The 18,385-nt window shown below is 37.0% G+C and overlaps 12 non-coding genes and 1 pseudogene across 12 annotated transcripts in view; all 13 read left to right on the top strand.

Moving 5' to 3' along the window:
- Nucleotides 1-9: 9 nt before the first annotated feature.
- On the top strand, nt 10-128 carry LOC136181595 (5S ribosomal RNA). Its single transcript, XR_010667942.1, has one exon. It is a non-coding gene; the product is annotated as a 5S ribosomal RNA (ribosomal RNA).
- Nucleotides 129-1,551: 1,423 nt separating this feature from the next.
- LOC136181697 (5S ribosomal RNA) lies at nt 1,552-1,670 on the top strand. Its single transcript, XR_010668044.1, has one exon. It is a non-coding gene; the product is annotated as a 5S ribosomal RNA (ribosomal RNA).
- Nucleotides 1,671-3,087: 1,417 nt separating this feature from the next.
- LOC136181714 (5S ribosomal RNA) lies at nt 3,088-3,206 on the top strand. The gene has a single exon (XR_010668061.1). It is a non-coding gene; the product is annotated as a 5S ribosomal RNA (ribosomal RNA).
- A 1,423-nt stretch (nt 3,207-4,629) lies between these two features.
- Nucleotides 4,630-4,748, top strand: LOC136181696 (5S ribosomal RNA). The gene has a single exon (XR_010668043.1). It is a non-coding gene; the product is annotated as a 5S ribosomal RNA (ribosomal RNA).
- A 1,417-nt stretch (nt 4,749-6,165) lies between these two features.
- Nucleotides 6,166-6,284, top strand: LOC136182160 (5S ribosomal RNA). Its single transcript, XR_010668478.1, has one exon. It is a non-coding gene; the product is annotated as a 5S ribosomal RNA (ribosomal RNA).
- A 1,399-nt stretch (nt 6,285-7,683) lies between these two features.
- On the top strand, nt 7,684-7,792 carry LOC136181851 (5S ribosomal RNA; annotated as a pseudogene).
- A 1,399-nt stretch (nt 7,793-9,191) lies between these two features.
- On the top strand, nt 9,192-9,310 carry LOC136182158 (5S ribosomal RNA). The gene has a single exon (XR_010668476.1). It is a non-coding gene; the product is annotated as a 5S ribosomal RNA (ribosomal RNA).
- Nucleotides 9,311-10,709: 1,399 nt separating this feature from the next.
- LOC136182157 (5S ribosomal RNA) lies at nt 10,710-10,828 on the top strand. Its single transcript, XR_010668475.1, has one exon. It is a non-coding gene; the product is annotated as a 5S ribosomal RNA (ribosomal RNA).
- Nucleotides 10,829-12,227: 1,399 nt separating this feature from the next.
- Nucleotides 12,228-12,346, top strand: LOC136181417 (5S ribosomal RNA). Its single transcript, XR_010667765.1, has one exon. It is a non-coding gene; the product is annotated as a 5S ribosomal RNA (ribosomal RNA).
- Nucleotides 12,347-13,746: 1,400 nt separating this feature from the next.
- Nucleotides 13,747-13,865, top strand: LOC136182156 (5S ribosomal RNA). Its single transcript, XR_010668474.1, has one exon. It is a non-coding gene; the product is annotated as a 5S ribosomal RNA (ribosomal RNA).
- Nucleotides 13,866-15,264: 1,399 nt separating this feature from the next.
- Nucleotides 15,265-15,383, top strand: LOC136181493 (5S ribosomal RNA). Its single transcript, XR_010667840.1, has one exon. It is a non-coding gene; the product is annotated as a 5S ribosomal RNA (ribosomal RNA).
- Nucleotides 15,384-16,782: 1,399 nt separating this feature from the next.
- Nucleotides 16,783-16,901, top strand: LOC136182155 (5S ribosomal RNA). The gene has a single exon (XR_010668473.1). It is a non-coding gene; the product is annotated as a 5S ribosomal RNA (ribosomal RNA).
- Nucleotides 16,902-18,300: 1,399 nt separating this feature from the next.
- Nucleotides 18,301-18,385, top strand: part of LOC136181796 (5S ribosomal RNA) — a 119-nt gene continuing 34 nt past the window's right edge. Inside the window, exon 1 of the ribosomal RNA XR_010668143.1 lies at nt 18,301-18,385. This exon is cut by the window's right edge and continues 34 nt beyond it. This is a non-coding gene — a ribosomal RNA (5S ribosomal RNA).

Raw genomic sequence — 18,385 nt, 5'->3', positions numbered from 1 at the left:
TGTTCATTCGCTTACGGCCATACCACCCTGAACACGCCCGATCTCGTCCGATCTCGGAAGCTAAGCAGGGTCGGGCCTGGTTAGTACTTGGATGGGAGACCGCCTGGGAATACCAGGTGCTGTAAGATTTTAATACCTCCTTTAGCCAGAAGAGGGCGCTGTTGCCTCACTAGTGGAGAAAGGACTGAGAGAAACAGGCCAGTGGAAAATGAAACATGATTTTATTTGGCAGTCTGTCCTCTCTTTTTTTTTTGTTGTTGCAATTTTCATCAATGTTTTCAGTGAGTATTAATACATATTACGCTCTCTGGAGGCTGTTTTCAAAGTTCAGTTTTACATTCAAAAAGTACATGTAGCCTACTTAAGTAAGGACTACTGCATTAACATATTTTAATTACTTGTACTTAGGTTACTCTTTACTTCCCCACAACACTCTGGTAGCCATATTATACATTTGATTCAACTGGAAATATTCACCATCATTATAAATGTTTTCACATCAATAATAAACATTTACACCAAATCAGGAATTATTATAAATGATTACTATTAAGATTGAATTTAAAAAAAACCTGCAAACAAGTGATGCTTACTTATCAATCAATATTTTTTCAGAATCAATTGACGATTTTTCAGAAGTTGACCATTTTGCATCGTCACTTTTACTGTGGATTTATTAAGGTTTTCAATACTGCAAACTTGTGAACAGTGAACAGCAGAAACAAGTTTAAATGTTGCATTAAGGCACACAAGATTTAGGATTATTATAGTAGCCTAAGCAGTGATTGATTAAGATATAAGGGACAACTCGAAATTATGTTTTTATCACCACTTACTTGTTTTGAGGTAATCTTGAATGACAAATGAATAAATCAGCCATTGCAATGTTTCATGTAGAAATCATAACCCTGTGGGGCATACATATTTGATCCCCTCACATTCTCCATTGTAACTAATCATTAAAAAAAACAATCCTCCATTAGGAATCACAAAGGAACACTTACTAATTATATGAAAATTCATAATTATTACAATCAGTCCCTATATATGCTATAGATGATCCCCAATCAAAATTCAGTGTAAGCTACTTTGTAGGAAAGTAGAAGCAATGATAGACAAATAAAAAAAGAACTGCAGTGCATAGCAGGAGGTTACAGCGCCCCCTGCTGGCTGAAGCAGGTATTAAAAGCTTACAGCACCTGGGATTCCCAGGCGGTCTCCCATCCAAGTACTAACCAGGCCAGTTTTGAAAGAGGGAAGTTAATCTTCACGGAATCGGTTTGTTCAATGTGTTTATCAGACGTTTGAACGTTCAGTTTGCCCGCAAGTCGTGAAACAAGTCTTAAAAACAAGCTGCAAGTCTTTAGTTAACTCCCAGCGTCAAAGTATTGCTGAATCTAGTAAGATTAAGTGTAAGTCTATCCATAGGCCCACACGTTTGAGTAGAAAAGTAATAAAATCAACTAGGTCATAGTCACTTGCTCTAATTTTGGCGAGGTGTTACTTTAAACCTAAGTATGTATAAATAACCCTTTAACAACCTGTTCATTCGCTTACGGCCATACCACCCTGAACACGCCCAATCTCGTCCGATCTCGGAAGCTAAGCAGGGTCGGGCCTGGTTAGTACTTGGATGGGAGACCGCCTGGGAATACCAGGTGCTGTAAGCTTTTAATACCTCCTTTAGCCAGAAGAGGGCGCTGTTGCCTCACTAGTGGAGAAAGGACTGAGAGAAACAGGCCAGTGGAAAATGAAACATGATTTTATTTGGCAGTCTGTCCTCTTTTTTTTTGTTGCAATTTTCATCAATGTTTTCAGTGAGTATTAATACATATTACGCTCTCTGGAGGCTGTTTTCAAAGTTCAGTTTTACATTCAAAAAGTACATGTAGCCTACTTACGTAAGGACTACTGCATTAACATATTTTAATTACTTGTACTTAGGTTACTCTTTACTTCCCCACAACACTCTGGTAGCCATATTATACATTTGATTCAACTGGAAATATTCACCATCATTATAAATGTTTTCACATCAATAATAAACATTTACACCAAATCAGGAATTATTATAAATGATTACTATTAAGATTGAATTTAAAAAAAACCTGCAAACAAGTGATGCTTACTTATCAATCAATATTTTTTCAGAATCAATTGACGATTTTTCAGAAGTTGACCATTTTGCATCGTCACTTTTACTGTGGATTTATTAAGGTTTTCAATACTGCAAACTTGTGAACAGTGAACAGCAGAAATAAGTTTAAATGTTGCATTAAGGCACACAAGATTTAGGATTATTATAGTAGCCTAAGCAGTGATTGATTAAGATATAAGGGACAACTCGAAATTATGTTTTTATCACCACTTACTTGTTTTGAGGTAATCTTGAATGACAAATGAATAAATCAGCCATTGCAATGTTTCATGTAGAAATCATAACCCTGTGGGGCATACATATTTGATCCCCTCACATTCTCCATTGTAACTAATCATTAAAAAAAACAATCCTCCATTAGGAATCACAAAGGAACACTTACTAATTATATAAAAATTCATAATTATTACAATCAGTCCCTATATATGCTATAGATGATCCCCAATCAAAATTCAGTGTAAGCTACTTTGTAGGAAAGTAGAAGCAATGATAGACAAATAAAAAAAGAACTGCAGTGCATAGCAGGAGGTTACAGCGCCCCCTGCTGGCTGAAGCAGGTATTAAAAGCTTACAGCACCTGGTATTCCCAGGCGGTCTCCCATCCAAGTACTAACCAGGCCAGTTTTGAAAGAGGGAAGTTAATCTTCACGGAATCGGTTTGTTCAATGTGTTTATCAGACGTTTGAACGTTCAGTTTGCCCGCAAGTCGTGAAACAAGTCTTAAAAACAAGCTGCAAGTCTTTAGTTAACTCCCAGCGTCAAAGTATTGCTGAATCTAGTAAGATTAAGTGTAAGTCTATCCATAGGCCCACACGTTTGAGTAGAAAAGTAATAAAATCAACTAGGTCATAGTCACTTGCTCTAATTTTGGCGAGGTGTTACTTTAAACCTAAGTATGTATAAATAACCCTTTAACAACCTGTTCATTCGCTTACGGCCATACCACCCTGAACACGCCCGATCTCGTCCGATCTCGGAAGCTAAGCAGGGTCGGGCCTTGTTAGTACTTGGATGGGAGACCGCCTGGGAATACCAGGTGCTGTAAGCTTTTAATACCTCCTTTAGCCAGAAGAGGGCGCTGTTGCCTCACTAGTGGAGAAAGGACTGAGAGAAACAGGCCAGTGGAAAATGAAACATGATTTTATTTGGCAGTCTGTCCTCTCTTTTTTTTTTGTTGTTGCAATTTTCATCAATGTTTTCAGTGAGTATTAATACATATTACGCTCTCTGGAGGCTGTTTTCAAAGTTCAGTTTTACATTCAAAAAGTACATGTAGCCTACTTAAGTAAGGACTACTGCATTAACATATTTTAATTACTTGTACTTAGGTTACTCTTTACTTCCCCACAACACTCTGGTAGCCATATTATACATTTGATTCAACTGGAAATATTCACCATCATTATAAATGTTTTCACATCAATAATAAACATTTACACCAAATCAGGAATTATTATAAATGATTACTATTAAGATTGAATTTAAAAAAAACCTGCAAACAAGTGATGCTTACTTATCAATCAATATTTTTTCAGAATCAATTGACGATTTTTCAGAAGTTGACCATTTTGCATCGTCACTTTTACTGTGGATTTATTAAGGTTTTCAATACTGCAAACTTGTGAACAGTGAACAGCAGAAACAAGTTTAAATGTTGCATTAAGGCACACAAGATTTAGGATTATTATAGTAGCCTAAGCAGTGATTGATTAAGATATAAGGGACAACTCGAAATTATGTTTTTATCACCACTTACTTGTTTTGAGGTAATCTTGAATGACAAATGAATAAATCAGCCATTGCAATGTTTCATGTAGAAATCATAACCCTGTGGGGCATACATATTTGATCCCCTCACATTCTCCATTGTAACTAATCATTAAAAAAAACAATCCTCCATTAGGAATCACAAAGGAACACTTACTAATTATATGAAAATTCATAATTATTACAATCAGTCCCTATATATGCTATAGATGATCCCCAATCAAAATTCAGTGTAAGCTACTTTGTAGGAAAGTAGAAGCAATGATAGACAAATAAAAAAAGAACTGCAGTGCATAGCAGGAGGTTACAGCGCCCCCTGCTGGCTGAAGCAGGTATTAAAAGCTTACAGCACCTGGGATTCCCAGGCGGTCTCCCATCCAAGTACTAACCAGGCCAGTTTTGAAAGAGGGAAGTTAATCTTCACGGAATCGGTTTGTTCAATGTGTTTATCAGACGTTTGAACGTTCAATTTGCCCGCAAGTCGTGAAACAAGTCTTAAAAACAAGCTGCAAGTCTTTAGTTAACTCCCAGCGTCAAAGTATTGCTGAATCTAGTAAGATTAAGTGTAAGTCTATCCATAGGCCCACACGTTTGAGTAGAAAAGTAATAAAATCAACTAGGTCATAGTCACTTGCTCTAATTTTGGCGAGGTGTTACTTTAAACCTAAGTATGTATAAATAACCCTTTAACAACCTGTTCATTCGCTTACGGCCATACCACCCTGAACACGCCCAATCTCGTCCGATCTCGGAAGCTAAGCAGGGTCGGGCCTGGTTAGTACTTGGATGGGAGACCGCCTGGGAATACCAGGTGCTGTAAGCTTTTAATACCTCCTTTAGCCAGAAGAGGGCGCTGTTGCCTCACTAGTGGAGAAAGGACTGAGAGAAACAGGCCAGTGGAAAATGAAACATGATTTTATTTGGCAGTCTGTCCTCTTTTTTTTTGTTGCAATTTTCATCAATGTTTTCAGTGAGTATTAATACATATTACGCTCTCTGGAGGCTGTTTTCAAAGTTCAGTTTTACATTCAAAAAGTACATGTAGCCTACTTACGTAAGGACTACTGCATTAACATATTTTAATTACTTGTACTTAGGTTACTCTTTACTTCCCCACAACACTCTGGTAGCCATATTATACATTTGATTCAACTGGAAATATTCACCATCATTATAAATGTTTTCACATCAATAATAAACATTTACACCAAATCAGGAATTATTATAAATGATTACTATTAAGATTGAATTTAAAAAAAACCTGCAAACAAGTGATGCTTACTTATCAATCAATATTTTTTCAGAATCAATTGACGATTTTTCAGAAGTTGACCATTTTGCATCGTCACTTTTACTGTGGATTTATTAAGGTTTTCAATACTGCAAACTTGTGAACAGTGAACAGCAGAAACAAGTTTAAATGTTGCATTAAGGCACACAAGATTTAGGATTATTATAGTAGCCTAAGCAGTGATTGATTAAGATATAAGGGACAACTCGAAATTATGTTTTTATCACCACTTACTTGTTTTGAGGTAATCTTGAATGACAAATGAATAAATCAGCCATTGCAATGTTTCATGTAGAAATCATAACCCTGTGGGGCATACATATTTGATCCCCTCACATTCTCCATTGTAACTAATCATTAAAAAAAACAATCCTCCATTAGGAATCACAAAGGAACACTTACTAATTATATGAAAATTCATAATTATTACAATCAGTCCCTATATATGCTATAGATGATCCCCAATCAAAATTCAGTGTAAGCTACTTTGTAGGAAAGTAGAAGCAATGATAGACAAATAAAAAAAGAACTGCAGTGCATAGCAGGAGGTTACAGCGCCCCCTGCTGGCTGAAGCAGGTATTAAAAGCTTACAGCACCTGGGATTCCCAGGCGGTCTCCCATCCAAGTACTAACCAGGCCAGTTTTGAAAGAGGGAAGTTAATCTTCACGGAATCGGTTTGTTCAATGTGTTTATCAGACGTTTGAACGTTCAGTTTGCCCGCAAGTCGTGAAACAAGTCTTAAAAACAAGCTGCAAGTCTTTAGTTAACTCCCAGCGTCAAAGTATTGCTGAATCTAGTAAGATTAAGTGTAAGTCTATCCATAGGCCCACACGTTTGAGTAGAAAAGTAATAAAATCAACTAGGTCATAGTCACTTGCTCTAATTTTGGCGAGGTGTTACTTTAAACCTAAGTATGTATAAATAACCCTTTAACAACCTGTTCATTCGCTTACGGCCATACCACCCTGAACACGCCCGATCTCGTCCGATCTCGGAAGCTAAGCAGGGTCGGGCCTGGTTAGTACTTGGATGGGAGACCGCCTGGGAATACCAGGTGCTGTAAGCTTTTAATACCTCCTTTAGCCAGAAGAGGGCGCTGTTGCCTCACTAATGGAGAAAGGACTGAGAGAAACAGGCCAGTGGAAAATGAAACATGATTTTATTTGGCAGTCTGTCCTCTTTTTTTTTGTTGCAATTTTCATCAATGTTTTCAGTGAGTATTAATACATATTACGCTCTCTGGAGGCTGTTTTCAAAGTTCAGTTTTACATTCAAAAAGTACATGTAGCCTACTTACGTAAGGACTACTGCATTAACATATTTTAATTACTTGTACTTAGGTTACTCTTTACTTCCCCACAACACTCTGGTAGCCATATTATACATTTGATTCAACTGGAAATATTCACCATCATTATAAATGTTTTCACATCAATAATAAACATTTACACCAAATCAGGAATTATTATAAATGATTACTATTAAGATTGAATTTAAAAAAAACCTGCAAACAAGTGATGCTTACTTATCAATCAATTGACGATTTTTCAGAAGTTGACCATTTCGCATCGTCACTTTTACTGTGGATTTATTAAGGTTTTCAATCCTGCAAACTTGTGAACAGTGAACAGCAGAAATAAGTTTAAATGTTGCATTAAGGCACACAAGATTTAGGATTATTATAGTAGCCTAAGCAGTGATTGATTAAGATACAAGGGACAACTCGAAATTATGTTTTTATCACCACTTACTTGTTTTGAGGTAATCTTGAATGACAAATGAATAAATCAGCCATTGCAATGTTTCATGTAGAAATCATAACCCTGTGGGGCATACATATTTGATCCCCTCACATTCTCCATTGTAACTAATCATTAAAAAAACAATCCTCCATTAGGAATCACAAAGGAACACTTACTAATTATATGAAAATTCATAATTATTACAATCAGTCCCTATATATGCTATAGATGATCCCCAATCAAAATTCAGTGTAAGCTACTTTGTAGGAAAGTAGAAGCAATGATAGACAAATAAAAAAAGAACTGCAGTGCATAGCAGGAGGTTACAGCGTCCCCTGCTGGCTGAAGCAGGTATTAAAAGCTTACAGCACCTGGGATTCCCAGGCGGTCTCCCATCCAAGTACTAACCAGGCCAGTTTTGAAAGAGGGAAGTTAATCTTCACGGAATCGGTTTGTTCAATGTGTTTATCAGACGTTTGAACGTTCAGTTTGCCCGCAAGTCGTGAAACAAGTCTTAAAAACAAGCTGCAAGTCTTTAGTTAACTCCCAGCGTCAAAGTATTGCTGAATCTAGTAAGATTAAGTGTAAGTCTATCCATAGGCCCACACGTTTGAGTAGAAAAGTAATAAAATCAACTAGGTCATAGTCACTTGCTCTAATTTTGGCGAGGTGTTACTTTAAACCTAAGTATGTATAAATAACCCTTTAACAACCTGTTCATTCACTTACGGCCATACCACCCTGAACACGCCCGATCTCGGAAGCTAAGCAGGGTCGGGCCTGGTTAGTACTTGGATGGGAGACCGCCTGGGAATACCAGGTGCTGTAAGCTTTTAATACCTCCTTTAGCCAGAAGAGGGCGCTGTTGCCTTACTAGTGGAGAAAGGACTGAGAGAAACAGGCCAGTGGAAAATGAAACATGATTTTATTTGGCAGTCTGTCCTCTTTTTTTTTGTTGCAATTTTCATCAATGTTTTCAGTGAGTATTAATACATATTACGCTCTCTGGAGGCTGTTTTAAAGGTTCAGTTTTACATTCAAAAAGTACATGTAGCCTACTTACGTAAGGACTACTGCATTAACATATTTTAATTACTTGTACTTAGGTTACTCTTTACTTCCCCACAACACTCTGGTAGCCATATTATACATTTGATTCAACTGGAAATATTCACCATCATTATAAATGTTTTCACATCAATAATAAACATTTACACCAAATCAGGAATTATTATAAATGATTACTATTAAGATTGAATTTAAAAAAAACCTGCAAACAAGTGATGCTTACTTATCAATCAATTGACGATTTTTCAGAAGTTGACCATTTCGCATCGTCACTTTTACTGTGGATTTATTAAGGTTTTCAATCCTGCAAACTTGTGAACAGTGAACAGCAGAAATAAGTTTAAATGTTGCATTAAGGCACACAAGATTTAGGATTATTATAGTAGCCTAAGCAGTGATTGATTAAGATACAAGGGACAACTCGAAATTATGTTTTTATCACCACTTACTTGTTTTGAGGTAATCTTGAATGACAAATGAATAAATCAGCCATTGCAATGTTTCATGTAGAAATCATAACCCTGTGGGGCATACATATTTGATCCCCTCACATTCTCCATTGTAACTAATCATTAAAAAAACAATCCTCCATTAGGAATCACAATGGAACACTTACTAATTATATGAAAATTCATAATTATTACAATCAGTCCCTATATATGCTATAGATGATCCCCAATCAAAATTCAGTGTAAGCTACTTTGTAGGAAAGTAGAAGCAATGATAGACAAATAAAAAAAGAACTGCAGTGCATAGCAGGAGGTTACAGCGTCCCCTGCTGGCTGAAGCAGGTATTGAAAGCTTACAGCACCTGGGATTCCCAGGCGGTCTCCCATCCAAGTACTAACCAGGCCAGTTTTGAAAGAGGGAAGTTAATCTTCACGGAATCGGTTTGTTCAATGTGTTTATCAGACGTTTGAACGTTCAGTTTGCCCGCAAGTCGTGAAACAAGTCTTAAAAACAAGCTGCAAGTCTTTAGTTAACTCCCAGCGTCAAAGTATTGCTGAATCTAGTAAGATTAAGTGTAAGTCTATCCATAGGCCCACACGTTTGAGTAGAAAAGTAATAAAATCAACTAGGTCATAGTCACTTGCTCTAATTTTGGCGAGGTGTTACTTTAAACCTAAGTATGTATAAATAACCCTTTAACAACCTGTTCTTTCGCTTACGGCCATACCACCCTGAACACGCCCGATCTCGTCCGATCTCGGAAGCTAAGCAGGGTCGGGCCTGGTTAGTACTTGGATGGGAGACCGCCTGGGAATACCAGGTGCTGTAAGCTTTTAATACCTCCTTTAGCCAGAAGAGGGCGCTGTTGCCTCACTAGTGGAGAAAGGACTGAGAGAAACAGGCCAGTGGAAAATGAAACATGATTTTATTTGGCAGTCTGTCCTCTTTTTTTTTGTTGCAATTTTCATCAATGTTTTCAGTGAGTATTAATACATATTACGCTCTCTGGAGGCTGTTTTCAAAGTTCAGTTTTACATTCAAAAAGTACATGTAGCCTACTTACGTAAGGACTACTGCATTAACATATTTTAATTACTTGTACTTAGGTTACTCTTTACTTCCCCACAACACTCTGGTAGCCATATTATACATTTGATTCAACTGGAAATATTCACCATCATTATAAATGTTTTCACATCAATAATAAACATTTACACCAAATCAGGAATTATTATAAATGATTACTATTAAGATTGAATTTAAAAAAAACCTGCAAACAAGTGATGCTTACTTATCAATCAATTGACGATTTTTCAGAAGTTGACCATTTCGCATCGTCACTTTTACTGTGGATTTATTAAGGTTTTCAATCCTGCAAACTTGTGAACAGTGAACAGCAGAAATAAGTTTAAATGTTGCATTAAGGCACACAAGATTTAGGATTATTATAGTAGCCTAAGCAGTGATTGATTAAGATACAAGGGACAACTCGAAATTATGTTTTTATCACCACTTACTTGTTTTGAGGTAATCTTGAATGACAAATGAATAAATCAGCCATTGCAATGTTTCATGTAGAAATCATAACCCTGTGGGGCATACATATTTGATCCCCTCACATTCTCCATTGTAACTAATCATTAAAAAAACAATCCTCCATTAGGAATCACAAAGGAACACTTACTAATTATATGAAAATTCATAATTATTACAATCAGTCCCTATATATGCTATAGATGATCCCCAATCAAAATTCAGTGTAAGCTACTTTGTAGGAAAGTAGAAGCAATGATAGACAAATAAAAAAAGAACTGCAGTGCATAGCAGGAGGTTACAGCGTGCCCTGCTGGCTGAAGCAGGTATTAAAAGCTTACAGCACCTGGTATTCCCAGGCGGTCTCCCATCCAAGTACTAACCAGGCCAGTTTTGAAAGAGGGAAGTTAATCTTCACGGAATCGGTTTGTTCAATGTGTTTATCAGACGTTTGAACGTTCAGTTTGCCCGCAAGTCGTGAAACAAGTCTTAAAAACAAGCTGCAAGTCTTTAGTTAACTCCCAGCGTCAAAGTATTGCTGAATCTAGTAAGATTAAGTGTAAGTCTATCCATAGGCCCACACGTTTGAGTAGAAAAGTAATAAAATCAACTAGGTCATAGTCACTTGCTCTAATTTTGGCGAGGTGTTACTTTAAACCTAAGTATGTATAAATAACCCTTTAACAACCTGTTCATTCGCTTACGGCCATACCACCCTGAACACGCCCGATCTCGTCCGATCTCGGAAGCTAAGCAGGGTCGGGCCTGGTTAGTACTTGGATGGGAGACCGCCTGGGAATACCAGGTGCTGTAAGCTTTTAATACCTCCTTTAGCCAGAAGAGGGCGCTGTTGCCTCACTAGTGGAGAAAGGACTGAGAGAAACAGGCCAGTGGAAAATGAAACATGATTTTATTTGGCAGTCTGTCCTCTTTTTTTTTGTTGCAATTTTCATCAATGTTTTCAGTGAGTATTAATACATATTACGCTCTCTGGAGGCTGTTTTCAAAGTTCAGTTTTACATTCAAAAAGTACATGTAGCCTACTTACGTAAGGACTACTGCATTAACATATTTTAATTACTTGTACTTAGGTTACTCTTTACTTCCCCACAACACTCTGGTAGCCATATTATACATTTGATTCAACTGGAAATATTCACCATCATTATAAATGTTTTCACATCAATAATAAACATTTACACCAAATCAGGAATTATTATAAATGATTACTATTAAGATTGAATTTAAAAAAAACCTGCAAACAAGTGATGCTTACTTATCAATCAATTGACGATTTTTCAGAAGTTGACCATTTCGCATCGTCACTTTTACTGTGGATTTATTAAGGTTTTCAATCCTGCAAACTTGTGAACAGTGAACAGCAGAAATAAGTTTAAATGTTGCATTAAGGCACACAAGATTTAGGATTATTATAGTAGCCTAAGCAGTGATTGATTAAGATACAAGGGACAACTCGAAATTATGTTTTTATCACCACTTACTTGTTTTGAGGTAATCTTGAATGACAAATGAATAAATCAGCCATTGCAATGTTTCATGTAGAAATCATAACCCTGTGGGGCATACATATTTGATCCCCTCACATTCTCCATTGTAACTAATCATTAAAAAAACAATCCTCCATTAGGAATCACAAAGGAACACTTACTAATTATATGAAAATTCATAATTATTACAATCAGTCCCTATATATGCTATAGATGATCCCCAATCAAAATTCAGTGTAAGCTACTTTGTAGGAAAGTAGAAGCAATGATAGACAAATAAAAAAAGAACTGCAGTGCATAGCAGGAGGTTACAGCGTCCCCTGCTGGCTGAAGCAGGTATTAAAAGCTTACAGCACCTGGGATTCCCAGGCGGTCTCCCATCCAAGTACTAACCAGGCCAGTTTTGAAAGAGGGAAGTTAATCTTCACGGAATCGGTTTGTTCAATGTGTTTATCAGACGTTTGAACGTTCAGTTTGCCCGCAAGTCGTGAAACAAGTCTTAAAAACAAGCTGCAAGTCTTTAGTTAACTCCCAGCGTCAAAGTATTGCTGAATCTAGTAAGATTAAGTGTAAGTCTATCCATAGGCCCACACGTTTGAGTAGAAAAGTAATAAAATCAACTAGGTCATAGTCACTTGCTCTAATTTTGGCGAGGTGTTACTTTAAACCTAAGTATGTATAAATAACCCTTTAACAACCTGTTCATTCGCTTACGGCCATGCCACCCTGAACACGCCCGATCTCGTCCGATCTCGGAAGCTAAGCAGGGTCGGGCCTGGTTAGTACTTGGATGGGAGACCGCCTGGGAATACCAGGTGCTGTAAGCTTTTAATACCTCCTTTAGCCAGAAGAGGGCGCTGTTGCCTCACTAGTGGAGAAAGGACTGAGAGAAACAGGCCAGTGGAAAATGAAACATGATTTTATTTGGCAGTCTGTCCTCTTTTTTTTTGTTGCAATTTTCATCAATGTTTTCAGTGAGTATTAATACATATTACGCTCTCTGGAGGCTGTTTTCAAAGTTCAGTTTTACATTCAAAAAGTACATGTAGCCTACTTACGTAAGGACTACTGCATTAACATATTTTAATTACTTGTACTTAGGTTACTCTTTACTTCCCCACAACACTCTGGTAGCCATATTATACATTTGATTCAACTGGAAATATTCACCATCATTATAAATGTTTTCACATCAATAATAAACATTTACACCAAATCAGGAATTATTATAAATGATTACTATTAAGATTGAATTTAAAAAAAACCTGCAAACAAGTGATGCTTACTTATCAATCAATTGACGATTTTTCAGAAGTTGACCATTTCGCATCGTCACTTTTACTGTGGATTTATTAAGGTTTTCAATCCTGCAAACTTGTGAACAGTGAACAGCAGAAATAAGTTTAAATGTTGCATTAAGGCACACAAGATTTAGGATTATTATAGTAGCCTAAGCAGTGATTGATTAAGATACAAGGGACAACTCGAAATTATGTTTTTATCACCACTTACTTGTTTTGAGGTAATCTTGAATGACAAATGAATAAATCAGCCATTGCAATGTTTCATGTAGAAATCATAACCCTGTGGGGCATACATATTTGATCCCCTCACATTCTCCATTGTAACTAATCATTAAAAAAAACAATCCTCCATTAGGAATCACAAAGGAACACTTACTAATTATATGAAAATTCATAATTATTACAATCAGTCCCTATATATGCTATAGATGATCCCCAATCAAAATTCAGTGTAAGCTACTTTGTAGGAAAGTAGAAGCAATGATAGACAAATAAAAAAAGAACTGCAGTGCATAGCAGGAGGTTACAGCGTCCCCTGCTGGCTGAAGCAGGTATTAAAAGCTTACAGCACCTGGGATTCCCAGGCGGTCTCCCATCCAAGTACTAACCAGGCCAGTTTTGAAAGAGGGAAGTTAATCTTCACGGAATCGGTTTGTTCAATGTGTTTATCAGACGTTTGAACGTTCAGTTTGCCCGCAAGTCGTGAAACAAGTCTTAAAAACAAGCTGCAAGTCTTTAGTTAACTCCCAGCGTCAAAGTATTGCTGAATCTAGTAAGATTAAGTGTAAGTCTATCCATAGGCCCACACGTTTGAGTAGAAAAGTAATAAAATCAACTAGGTCATAGTCACTTGCTCTAATTTTGGCGAGGTGTTACTTTAAACCTAAGTATGTATAAATAACCCTTCAACAACCTGTTCATTCGCTTACGGCCATACCACCCTGAACACGCCCGATCTCGTCCGATCTCGGAAGCTAAGCAGGGTCGGGCCTGGTTAGTACTTGGATGGGAGACCGCCTGGGAATACCAGGTGCTGTAAGCTTTTAATACCTCCTTTAGCCAGAAGAGGGCGCTGTTGCCTCACTAGTGGAGAAAGGACTGAGAGAAACAGGCCAGTGGAAAATGAAACATGATTTTATTTGGCAGTCTGTCCTCTTTTTTTTTGTTGCAATTTTCATCAATGTTTTCAGTGAGTATTAATACATATTACGCTCTCTGGAGGCTGTTTTCAAAGTTCAGTTTTACATTCAAAAAGTACATGTAGCCTACTTACGTAAGGACTACTGCATTAACATATTTTAATTACTTGTACTTAGGTTACTCTTTACTTCCCCACAACACTCTGGTAGCCATATTATACATTTGATTCAACTGGAAATATTCACCATCATTATAAATGTTTTCACATCAATAATAAACATTTACACCAAATCAGGAATTATTATAAATGATTACTATTAAGATTGAATTTAAAAAAAACCTGCAAACAAGTGATGCTTACTTATCAATCAATTGACGATTTTTCAGAAGTTGACCATTTCGCATCGTCACTTTTACTGTGGATTTATTAAGGTTTTCAATCCTGCAAACTTGTGAACAGTGAACAGCAGAAATAAGTTTAAATGTTGCATTAAGGCACACAAGATTTAGGATTATTATAGTAGCCTAAGCAGTGATTGATTAAGATACAAGGGACAACTCGAAATTATGTTTTTATCACCACTTACTTGTTTTGAGGTAATCTTGAATGACAAATGAATAAATCAGCCATTGCAATGTTTCATGTAGAAATCATAACCCTGTGGGGCATACATATTTGATCCCCTCACATTCTCCATTGTAACTAATCATTAAAAAAACAATCCTCCATTAGGAATCACAAAGGAACACTTACTAATTATATGAAAATTCATAATTATTATAATCAGTCCCTATATATGCTATAGATGATCCCCAATCAAAATTCAGTGTAAGCTACTTTGTAGGAAAGTAGAAGCAATGATAGACAAATAAAAAAAGAACTGCAGTGCATAGCAGGAGGTTACAGCGTCCCCTGCTGGCTGAAGCAGGTATTGAAAGCTTACAGCACCTGGGATTCCCAGGCGGTCTCCCATCCAAGTACTAACCAGGCCAGTTTTGAAAGAGGGAAGTTAATCTTCACGGAATCGGTTTGTTCAATGTGTTTATCAGACGTTTGAACGTTCAGTTTGCCCGCAAGTCGTGAAACAAGTCTTAAAAACAAGCTGCAAGTCTTTAGTTAACTCCCAGCGTCAAAGTATTGCTGAATCTAGTAAGATTAAGTGTAAGTCTATCCATAGGCCCACACGTTTGAGTAGAAAAGTAATAAAATCAACTAGGTCATAGTCACTTGCTCTAATTTTGGCGAGGTGTTACTTTAAACCTAAGTATGTATAAATAACCCTTTAACAACCTGTTCATTCACTTACGGCCATACCACCCTGAACACGCCCGATCTCGTCCGATCTCGGAAGCTAAGCAGGGTCGGGCCTGGTTAGTACTTGGATGGGAGACCGCCTGGGAATACCAGGTGCTGTAAGCTTTTAATACCTCCTTTAGCCAGAAGAGGGCGCTGTTGCCTCACTAGTGGAGAAAGGACTGAGAGAAACAGGCCAGTGGAAAATGAAACATGATTTTATTTGGCAGTCTGTCCTCTTTTTTTTTGTTGCAATTTTCATCAATGTTTTCAGTGAGTATTAATACATATTACGCTCTCTGGAGGCTGTTTTCAAAGTTCAGTTTTACATTCAAAAAGTACATGTAGCCTACTTACGTAAGGACTACTGCATTAACATATTTTAATTACTTGTACTTAGGTTACTCTTTACTTCCCCACAACACTCTGGTAGCCATATTATACATTTGATTCAACTGGAAATATTCACCATCATTATAAATGTTTTCACATCAATAATAAACATTTACACCAAATCAGGAATTATTATAAATGATTACTATTAAGATTGAATTTAAAAAAAACCTGCAAACAAGTGATGCTTACTTATCAATCAATTGACGATTTTTCAGAAGTTGACCATTTCGCATCGTCACTTTTACTGTGGATTTATTAAGGTTTTCAATCCTGCAAACTTGTGAACAGTGAACAGCAGAAATAAGTTTAAATGTTGCATTAAGGCACACAAGATTTAGGATTATTATAGTAGCCTAAGCAGTGATTGATTGAGATACAAGGGACAACTCGAAATTATGTTTTTATCACCACTTACTTGTTTTGAGGTAATCTTGAATGACAAATGAATAAATCAGCCATTGCAATGTTTCATGTAGAAATCATAACCCTGTGGGGCATACATATTTGATCCCCTCACATTCTCCATTGTAACTAATCATTAAAAAAACAATCCTCCATTAGGAATCACAAAGGAACACTTACTAATTATATGAAAATTCATAATTATTACAATCAGTCCCTATATATGCTATAGATGATCCCCAATCAAAATTCAGTGTAAGCTACTTTGTAGGAAAGTAGAAGCAATGATAGACAAATAAAAAAAGAACTGCAGTGCATAGCAGGAGGTTACAGCGTCCCCTGCTGGCTGAAGCAGGTATTGAAAGCTTACAGCACCTGGGATTCCCAGGCGGTCTCCCATCCAAGTACTAACCAGGCCAGTTTTGAAAGAGGGAAGTTAATCTTCACGGAATCGGTTTGTTCAATGTGTTTATCAGACGTTTGAACGTTCAGTTTGCCCGCAAGTCGTGAAACAAGTCTTAAAAACAAGCTGCAAGTCTTTAGTTAACTCCCAGCGTCAAAGTATTGCTGAATCTAGTAAGATTAAGTGTAAGTCTATCCATAGGCCCACACGTTTGAGTAGAAAAGTAATAAAATCAACTAGGTCATAGTCACTTGCTCTAATTTTGGCGAGGTGTTACTTTAAACCTAAGTATGTATAAATAACCCTTCAACAACCTGTTCATTCGCTTACGGCCATACCACCCTGAACACGCCCGATCTCGTCCGATCTCGGAAGCTAAGCAGGGTCGGGCCTGGTTAGTACTTGGATGGGAGACCGCCTGGGAATACCAGGTGCTGTAAGCTTTTAATACCTCCTTTAGCCAGAAGAGGGCGCTGTTGCCTCACTAGTGGAGAAAGGACTGAGAGAAACAGGCCAGTGGAAAATGAAACATGATTTTATTTGGCAGTCTGTCCTCTTTTTTTTTGTTGCAATTTTCATCAATGTTTTCAGTGAGTATTAATACATATTACGCTCTCTGGAGGCTGTTTTCAAAGTTCAGTTTTACATTCAAAAAGTACATGTAGCCTACTTACGTAAGGACTACTGCATTAACATATTTTAATTACTTGTACTTAGGTTACTCTTTACTTCCCTACAACACTCTGGTAGCCATATTATACATTTGATTCAACTGGAAATATTCACCATCATTATAAATGTTTTCACATCAATAATAAACATTTACACCAAATCAGGAATTATTATAAATGATTACTATTAAGATTGAATTTAAAAAAAACCTGCAAACAAGTGATGCTTACTTATCAATCAATTGACGATTTTTCAGAAGTTGACCATTTCGCATCGTCACTTTTACTGTGGATTTATTAAGGTTTTCAATCCTGCAAACTTGTGAACAGTGAACAGCAGAAATAAGTTTAAATGTTGCATTAAGGCACACAAGATTTAGGATTATTATAGTAGCCTAAGCAGTGATTGATTAAGATACAAGGGACAACTCGAAATTATGTTTTTATCACCACTTACTTGTTTTGAGGTAATCTTGAATGACAAATGAATAAATCAGCCATTGCAATGTTTCATGTAGAAATCATAACCCTGTGGGGCATACATATTTGATCCCCTCACATTCTCCATTGTAACTAATCATTAAAAAAACAATCCTCCATTAGGAATCACAAAGGAACACTTACTAATTATATGAAAATTCATAATTATTATAATCAGTCCCTATATATGCTATAGATGATCCCCAATCAAAATTCAGTGTAAGCTACTTTGTAGGAAAGTAGAAGCAATGATAGACAAATAAAAAAAGAACTGCAGTGCATAGCAGGAGGTTACAGCGTCCCCTGCTGGCTGAAGCAGGTATTGAAAGCTTACAGCACCTGGGATTCCCAGGCGGTCTCCCATCCAAGTACTAACCAGGCCAGTTTTGAAAGAGGGAAGTTAATCTTCACGGAATCGGTTTGTTCAATGTGTTTATCAGACGTTTGAACGTTCAGTTTGCCCGCAAGTCGTGAAACAAGTCTTAAAAACAAGCTGCAAGTCTTTAGTTAACTCCCAGCGTCAAAGTATTGCTGAATCTAGTAAGATTAAGTGTAAGTCTATCCATAGGCCCACACGTTTGAGTAGAAAAGTAATAAAATCAACTAGGTCATAGTCACTTGCTCTAATTTTGGCGAGGTGTTACTTTAAACCTAAGTATGTATAAATAACCCTTTAACAACCTGTTCATTCACTTACGGCCATACCACCCTGAACACGCCCGATCTCGTCCGATCTCGGAAGCTAAGCAGGGTCGGGCCTGGTTAGTACTTGGATG

The sequence above is a fragment of the Labrus bergylta genome, chromosome 13 (genome assembly GCF_963930695.1).
Source record: "Labrus bergylta chromosome 13, fLabBer1.1, whole genome shotgun sequence".
Taxonomy (NCBI): domain Eukaryota; kingdom Metazoa; phylum Chordata; class Actinopteri; order Labriformes; family Labridae; genus Labrus; species Labrus bergylta.
This window is presented reverse-complemented; position numbering and strand designations above follow the sequence as displayed.